Source organism: Chiloscyllium punctatum, chromosome 47, assembly GCF_047496795.1.
Source record: "Chiloscyllium punctatum isolate Juve2018m chromosome 47, sChiPun1.3, whole genome shotgun sequence".
Taxonomy (NCBI): Eukaryota; Metazoa; Chordata; class Chondrichthyes; order Orectolobiformes; family Hemiscylliidae; genus Chiloscyllium; species Chiloscyllium punctatum.
This window is the reverse complement of record NC_092785.1, coordinates 39,568,992-39,577,309: the sequence shown is the minus strand read 5'-3', so window position 1 is coordinate 39,577,309 and position 8,318 is coordinate 39,568,992.

The window sequence follows — 8,318 nt, the reverse complement described above, 5'->3', positions numbered from 1 at the left end:
AAGGAAGGAGAGGGGGAAGGAAGGAGGGAGGTAAGGAAGAAGAGGGGGGCAAGGAAGAGAGAGGGGGGAAGGAAGGAGAGGGGGGAAGGAGAGGTGTGGAAGGAGAGGGGGAAGGAGAGGGGGGAAGAAGGGGGAGGAAGGAGGGAGGGAAGGAAGGAGAGGGGGGAAGGAGAGGGGAGGAGGAAGGAGACGGGGCAAGGAAAGAGATGGGGGGAGGGGGGAAGGATGTGGCGAAGGAAGGGGGAAGGAAGGAGGGGGGGCAGGTGTGGGGAGGAAGGGGGAATGAAGGAGGGGGTGTAGGATGGGGGTATGGAAGGGGAAGGAAGGAGAGGGGGAGGGAAGGAGGGGTGAAGGAAGGGGGAAGGAAGGAGATGGGGAAGGAGATGGGGAAGGAGAGGGGGAATGAAGGAGATGGGGAAGGAGATTGGGCAAGAAAGGGGGAAGGAAGGAGATGGGGGAAGGAAGGGGAGGGAGGAAGGAGGAGGAGCAGGGGAAGGAAGGAGAGGGGGGAGGAAGGAGAGGGGGGAAGGAAGGAGAGTGGGGGAGGGAGGAAGGAGGGGGGGTAGGAGACGGGTGGAAGAAGAGGCGGTGAAGGAGAGGGGAAGGAAGGAAGGAGTGGGGAAGGAAGAAGAGGGGGGCAGGAGAGGGGGAAGAAGGGAGGAGGAAGGAGTTAGGAAGGAAGGAGAGCGGGGGAAGGAGAGGGGGAGGAAGGAATCCAGGGAGGAAGGAGATGCGGGAATGGGGGAAGGATGGGGGAAGGAAGGGAAGGAAGGAGGGGGGCAGGTGGGGGGAGGAAGGGGGAATGAAGGATGGGGAAGTAAGGGGGAAGGAAGGAGTTGCGGGAAGGAGAGGGGGGAAGGAGGGGAAGGAGGGGGGAGGAATGAGAGGGGAGGAAGGAAGGGGGAAGGAAGGAGAGGTGAAAGGAAGGAGATGGGGAAGGGCGGAAGGAGAGGGGGAAGGAGAGGGGTAAAGATAGGGGGGAAGGAAGGGGGAAGGAAGGAGATTGGGGGAAGGAGAGGGGGGGAGGAAGGGAGAAGGAAGGAGATGGGGGAAGGAGGGGGGAAGGAAGGTGGAAGGAGGAGATGGAGGGGAAGGGGGAAGGAAGGAGATGGGGGAAGGAGAGGGGCGGAAGGAAGGGGGAAGGAAGGTGGAAGGAGGAGATGGAGGGGAAGGGGAAGGAGGTGGAGGGAGGAGATGGGGAAAGGAGGAGGGGGAAGGGGAGGAAGGTGGAAGGAAGGAGATGGGGAAGGAAGGAGATGGGGAAGGAGAGGGGGAAGGAAGGGGGAAGGAAGGGGAGGAAGGAAGGGGGAGGAAGGAAGGGGATGGGAAGGGGGAAGGAAGGGGGGAAGGAAGGAGATGGGAGGAAGGAGAAGGGGAAGGAGGAATGGGGGAAGGAAGGAGGAGGGGAAGGAGGGAGGGGGAAGGAGGGAAGGGGGAAGGAAGGAGAGGGGGAGGAAGGAGAGGGGGAAGGAAGGAGAGTGGGGGGAAGGAAGGAGAGGGGGAAGGAGGGTGGAGGAGAGGGGTGAAGGAAGGAGGAGGGAAGGAAGGAGGGTGAAGAAGAAGGGGGAAGGAGAGGGGAAGAGGGGAGGAGGAAGGAGGGAGGAAGGAAGGGGGTAGGGAGGGGAGGGGAGGGGTTGGTGAGTGGGGAAGGGGGGATGGTGTGGGGGGAAGGTTGGAGGATGGAGGGGGGAAGGGAAGGAAGGGGGGTAGGATGGGGTAGGAGGGGGAAGGTGGAGGAAGGGGGAGGGGGGAAGGAAGGGGGAAGGGGGAAGGAGATGGGGAAGGAAGGGGGAAGGAAGGGGAAGAGGGATGGGGAAGGAGATTGGGCAAGAAGGGGGAAGGAAGGAGAGGGGGAAGGAAGGAGCGGGGTAGGAAGGAGAGTGGGGGGGAAGGAAGGAGGTGGGTAGGAGAGGGGCGGAAGAAAAGGGGGTGAAGGAGAGGGGAGGGAAGGAAGGAGTGGGGAAAGGAAGAAGAGGGGGCAGGAGAGGGGGAGAAGGGAGGAGGAAGGAGGTAGGGAAGGAAGGAGAGTGGGGAAGGAGAGGGGGGAGGAAGGAAGGGGGAAGGAAGGGGAGGGGGAAGGAAGGATGGGGGCAGGAGGGGAAGGCAAGGAGGGGGGGCAGAGTGGGGGGAGGAAGGGGGATGAGGAGGGGGGGAAGGATGGGGGAAGGAAGGGAGGAGGAGGAGGGGGGAAGGGGGGAAGGAGGGGGGGAAGGAGGGGGAGGAAGGGGGAAGGAAGGAGAGGGGGAAGGAGGGGGAAGGAAGGGGAGGAGGGGGAAGGAGGGGGGGAAGGAGTGGGGGAAGGAGAGGGGGGAGGAGAGTGGGGGAGGAGGGGGGAAGGAGGGGAGGGAAGGAGGTGGGAGGGAGGGGGAGGGGGGAAGGAGGGGGAAGGAGGGGGGAAGGAGAGGGGGAGGAAGGAGGGGGAGGAGAAGGATGGGGGGAGGAAGGGGGGAAGGAGGGAGAGGGGGGAAGGAGGGGGGGAAGGGGGAAGGAGGGGGAGGAAGGAGATGGGAAGGAGGGGGGAAGGATGGGGAGGAAGGAGGAGGGGGAGATGCTGGGAGGAAGGGGGAAGGAAGGAGATGGGGGAAGGAGAGGGGGGGAAGGAGGGGGGAAGGAAGGTGGGAAGGAAGGTGGAAGGTGGGAGGAGGGGAAGGAGGAGGGGGAAGGGGAAGGAAGGGTAGGAGGAGATGGGGGAAGGAGGGAGGGTGGATGGGGGAGGAAGGAGATGGGGGAGGAGAGGGGGGAAGGAGGAGGGGGGGGAAGGAGGGAGGAAGGGTGGAGGGGGAAGGGGAGGGAGGGGAGGAAGGAGAGGGGGGGAAGGAAGGGGGAAGGGGAGAAGGAAGGGGAGGATGGGGGAGGAGGGGGGTAGGAAGGGATGGGGAGGTGGGGAGGAAGGGGGAAGGAGATGGGGGAAGGAGGGGGGAAGGAGAGGGAGGAGGAGGGGGAAGGAGGTGGGAGGAAGGAGGGGGAAGGAGAGGGGAGGAGGGGAGGAGGAGATGGGGAAGGAAGGGGGGAAGGAGAGGGGGAAGGAAGAGGGAGGAAGGAGGGGGGGAGGATGGGGAGAAGGAAGGGGAAGGAAGGAGTGGGGGAAGGAGAGGGGGGAAGGAGATGTGGGAGGAAGGATGGGGAAGAAGGAGAGGGGGAGGAGGGGAGGGAAGGAGATGTGGGAAGGAAGGAGAGGGGTGGAAGGAGAGGGGGAGGAGGGGGAGGAAGGAGATGGGGGAAGGAGAGGGGGTGGAAGGGAGGAAGGAGGGAGGGGAGGGAGGAGATGGGGGTGGAGAGGGGGTAGGAAGAGGGGGAAGGAGAGGGGGGAAGGAGAGGGGGGAAGGAAGGGGAAGGAAGAAGGAGATGGGGGAAGGGGGGAAGGAGAAGGGGAGGAAGGGGGGAAGGAGGGGGAGGAAGGAAGGAAGGAAGGGGATGGGGGAAGGAGAGGGGGAGAGGGGTAAGGAGAGGGGGAAGGAAGGGGGAAGGAGGGAGGTGGGGAAGGAGAGGGGGAGGAAGGGGGAGCAAGGACGGGGGAGGAAGGGGAAGGAAGGAGATGGAGGGAAGGAGGGCGGAAGGAGGGGAAGAAGGGGGTAGGAAGGGGGGTAGGAAGGAGAGGGGGGATGAGAGTGGGGGAAGGAGAGTGGGGGAAGGAGGGGGGAAGGAAGGAGATGGGGTGAAGGAGAGGGGGAAGAGAGGGGGGGAAGGATGGGGGAGGAGGGGAGGAAGGAGGGGGAGGAAGGAGATGGGGGAAGGAGATGGGGGGAAGGGATGTGGGAGGAAGGAGATGGGGAGGAGGGGATGGGAGGAGGAGGGGGATGGAAGGAGATGGGGAGGAAGGGGTGAGGGGGAGAAGGGAGAGGAGGGAGATGGGGGAGAAGGAGGGGGGAAGGAGGGGGGAAGGAAGGAGATGGGGAAGGAGGGGGAAGGAGAGGGAGAGGGAGGAAGGGAAGGGGAAGGAAGGAGATGGGGAAGGGGGAAGGAGAGGGGGAAGGAGAGGGGGAAGAGAGGGGGGAGTAAGGGGAAGGAGGGGGAAGGAAGGGGAGAAGGAGATGGGGGGAAGGAGAGCGGTGGGAAGGAGGGGGAAGGAATGTGGAGAAGGATGGAGGGGAAGGGGGAAGGAAGGAGATGGGGAAGGAGAGGGGGGATGGAAGGGGGAAGGAAGGTGTAAGGAGGAAGTGGAGGGGAAGGGGGAAGGAAGGAGATGGGGAAGGAGAGGGGGCGGAAGGAAGGGGGAAGGAAGGTGGAAGGACGAGCTGGAGGGGAAGGAGGAGGGGAAGGGGGAAGGAAGGGGTAAGGAAGGAGATGGGGGAGGAGAGGGTGGAAGGGGGAGAAGGATGGAGATGGGGGAAGGAGAGGGGGGAAGGAGGTGGAGGAAGGAGATGGGGGAAGGAGGGGGGGAAGGAAGGGGAGGGAGGAGGGGGGTGGGGGGAAGGAAGGGGAAGGCGATAGGCGGGAAGGATTGGGGGGGAAGTGATAGGGGGAAGTAGAAGTGGGGAAAGAAGGGGGAAGCAGATGGGGGGAAGTGGGGGGAGGAGAAAGGGGGAAGGAAATAGGGGGAAGGGGGAATGAAGGTGGAAGGAGAGGGGATGAAGGAAGCGGGATGGAGATGGGGAAGGAGAGGAGGGGAAGGAGGGGGGAAGGAGATAGTCGGGAAGGGGGGGAGGAGATGTGGGAGGAGAGGGGGGAAGGAAGGGGGAAGGATAGGGGGTAAGGAGAAGGGGGAGGAAGGAAGGAGAGGGGCAAGGAGGGGGAAAGAGATGGGGGAAGGAGATGTGTTGAAGGAGAGGGGGAAGGAGAGGGGTGAAGGAGAGGGGGAAGGAGAGGGTTGGAAGGAAGTGGAAGGAGAGGTAGGAAGGATATGGGGGGAAGGAGAGGGGGGAAGGAGAGGGGGGAAGGAAGGGGGAAGGAGATGGGGAAAGGAGAGTGGGGGAAGGAGATGGGGGAAGGAGGGGGGGAAGGAATGCGGAAGGAGGGGAAGGAAGGCGGAAGGAGGGAGGAAAGAGATGGGGGGAAGGAGAGGTGGGAAGGGGAGGTGGGAAGGAGATGGGGGGTGAGGAGGGGGGGAGAGATGGGGAAGGAAGGGGGAAGGAGATGGGGAAGGAGTTGGGAAGGAAGGGGAAGGAGATAGGGAGAAGAGGGGGGAAGGAAGGGGGACAGAGATGGGGGAAGGGTGGAAAGGAAGGGGGAAGGAGATGGGGGAAGGAGAGGTGGGAAGGAAGGTGTGAAGGAAATGGGGGAAGGAGAGTGGGGAGAGATGGGGGAAGGAAGGGGGACAGAGATGGGGGAAGGGTGGAAAGGAAGGGGGAAGGAGATGGGGGAAGGAGAGGTGGGAAGGAAGGTGTGAAGGAAATGGGGAAGGAGAGTGGGGAGAGATGGGGGAAGGAAGGGGGAAGGAGATGGGGAAGGAGTGGGGGGAAGGAAGGGGCAAGGAGATAGGCGGGAAGGAGTTGGGTGAAGGAGGGGGGGAAGGAAGGGGGAAGGAGATGGGGAAGGGGGAATGAAGGTGGAAGGAGAAGGGGTGAAGGAAGCGGGAAGGAGAGCGGAGAAGGAGATAGTGGGAAAGGAGATGGGGGAAGGAGATGGGGGATACAAGAGGGGCAGGCAAGGAGATAGGGGAAGGAGAGGGGGGTGAAGGAGAGGGGGGAAGGAAGGGGGAAGGAGGGGGAAGGAGGGGGCAAAGGAAGGGGGAAGGAGAGGGTGGAAGGAGAGTGGGGGAAGGAGATGGTGGTGAAGGAGAGTGGGGGTATTGTGATAGGGGAAGGAGAGGGGGGCAAGGAGATCAGGGGAAGGAGAGTGGGGGAAGGAAGGGCAAAGGAGAAGGGGGAAGGAGAGCGGGGAAGGAATGGGGAAGGAGAGGGTGGAAGGAGGAGGGCGAAGGAGGGGGGAAGGAGAGGCGAGGACAGAGATGGGGGGATGGAGTTGGGGGAAGGAGATGGGAGGGAAGGTGGGGGGAAGGAGAGGTGGAAGGAGAGGGGGAAGCAGAGGGGGGAAGGAGGGGGGAAGGAGATGGGGGAAGGAGAGTGGTGGGAAGGAGAGGGGGAAGGAGATAGGGGGAAGGAGAGGGGAGATGGTGCAGAAGGAGATGGGGGAAAGGAGGGGGGAGGAGATCGGGGGAATGAGGTGGGGGGAAAGAGACGTGGGGTAAGGAGAGGGGGAAAGGAGATCGGGTGGAAGGAGAGGGGGGAAGGATGGGGGAAGCAGAGGGGGGAAGGAAGGGGGAAGGAGATGGGGGAAGCAGAGGGGGGAAGGATAAGGGGGAAGGAGATGGGTGGAGGAGGGGGGAAGGAGATTAGGGGTAGGAGGGGGGCATGAGAGGGGGGAAGGAAGGTGGAAGGAGATGGGGGAAGGAGAGTGGGGGAAGGAGATGGGGTAAGGAGAGGGGGAGAGATGGGGGAAGGAAGGGGGAAGGAGATGGGGAAGGAGTTGAGGAAGGAAGGGGAAGGAGATAGGGGGAAGAGGGGGGAAGGAGGGGAAGGAAGGGAAGGAGGGAGGAAAGAGATGGGGGAAGGAGAGGTGGGAAGGAGAGGTGGGAAGGAGATGGGTGTAAGGAGAGGGGGAGAGATGGGGAAGGAAGGGGGAAGGAGATGGGGAAGGAGTTGGGGAAGGAAGGGGGAAGGAGATAGGGAGAAGAGGGGGGAAGGAAGGGGACAGAGATGGGGGGAAGGGTGGAAAGGAAGGGGGAAGGAGATGGGGGAAGGAGAGGTGGGAAGGAAGGTGTGAAGGAAATGGGGGAAGGAGAGTGGGGAGAGACGGGGAAGGAAGGGGGAAGGAGTGGGGGGAAGGAAGGGGCAAGGAGATAGGCGGGAAGGAGTTGGGTGAAGGAGGGGGGGAAGGAAGGGGGAAGGAGATGGGGAAGGGGGGAATGAAAGTGGAAGGAGAAGGGGTGAAGGAAGCGGGAAGGAGAGCGGGGAAAGAGATAGTGGGAAAGGAGATGGGGGGAAAGAGATGGGGTGAAGGATAGGGGAAGGAGATGGGGGAAGGAGGGGGGGAAGGAGATAGGGGGTACAAGAGAGGCAGGCAAGGAGATAGGGGAAGGAGAGGGGGGTGAAGGATAGGGGAAGGAGATGCAGGAAGGAGAGGGGGGAAGGAAGGGGGAAGGAGGGGGGATGGAGGGGGCGAAGGAAGGGGGAAGGAGAGGGGGGAAGGAGAGTGGGGGAAGGAGATGGTGGTGAAGGAGAGTGGGGGTATTGTGACAGGGGAAGGAGAGGGGGGCAAGGAGATCAGGGGAAGGAGAGTGGGGGGGGGAGGAAGGGCGAAGGAGATAGGGGGAAGGAGAGCGGGGAAGGAATGGGGAAGGAGAGGGTGGAAGGAGGAGGTCGAAGGAGGGGGGAAGGAGAGGGGGGAAGGAGGGGGGAAGGAGATGGCGGGAAGGAGAGTGGGGGAAAGGAGAGGGGGATGGAGATAGGGGGGAAGGAAGGGGACGGAGATAGGGGGAAGGAGAGGGGGGGAAGGAGATGGTGCGGAAGGAGATGGGGGAAAGTAGGGGGGAGGAGATTGGTGGAATGAGGTGGGGGGAAAGAGACGTGGGGTAAGGAGAGGGGGAAAGGAGATCGGGTGGAAGGAGGGGGGAAGGAAGGGGGAAGGAGATGGGGAAAGCAGAGGGGGGAAGGAGAAGGGGGAAGGAGATGGGGAGGAGAGGGGGAAGGAGATTGGGGGTAGGAGAGGGGGGCAGGAGAGGGGGGAAGGAGGGGGGTAAGGAGAGGGGGTGAAGGAGAGGGGGAAGGAGAGGGGGTGAAGGAGAGGGGGAAAGGAGATGGGGGAAATAGAGGAGGGGTAGGATGGGGAAGGAGATGGTGGAGGAGGGGAAGAAAGTGGGAAGGAGATGGGGGAATGAGGGGGAAGGAAGGGGGAAGGAGAAAGTGGGAAAGGAGACGGGGGAAGGAAGCAGAAGGAGATAGGGGGAAGGAGAGGGGGAAGGAGGGGGCAAGACGATAGGCCGGAAGGGGGGGAGGAGATGAGGGGAAGGAGAGGGGGGAAGGAAGGAAGGAGGTGGGAAAGGAGGGTGGAAGGAGAGGGGGAAGCAGAGGGGGGGAAGGAGGGGGGAAGGAGATGGGGGAAGGAGAGTGCGGGGAAGGCGATGGGGAGAAGGCGAGGGGGGAAGGAGAGGGGGCTGAAGGAAGGGGGGAGGAGAGGGAGGGAAGGAGCTGGGGGGAAGGAGAGGTGGGAAGGAAGGTGGAAGGAGATGGAGGGAGGAGGGGGAAGGAGATGGTGAGAAGCAGATGGGGGGAAGGAGACAGGGTGCAAGGAAGCAGGAAGGAGGGGGGAGGAGATAGTGGGGAAGGAGGGGGGGAAGGAGAGAGGAGGGAAGGAGATAGGGGAAGGAGATGGGGGCGAAG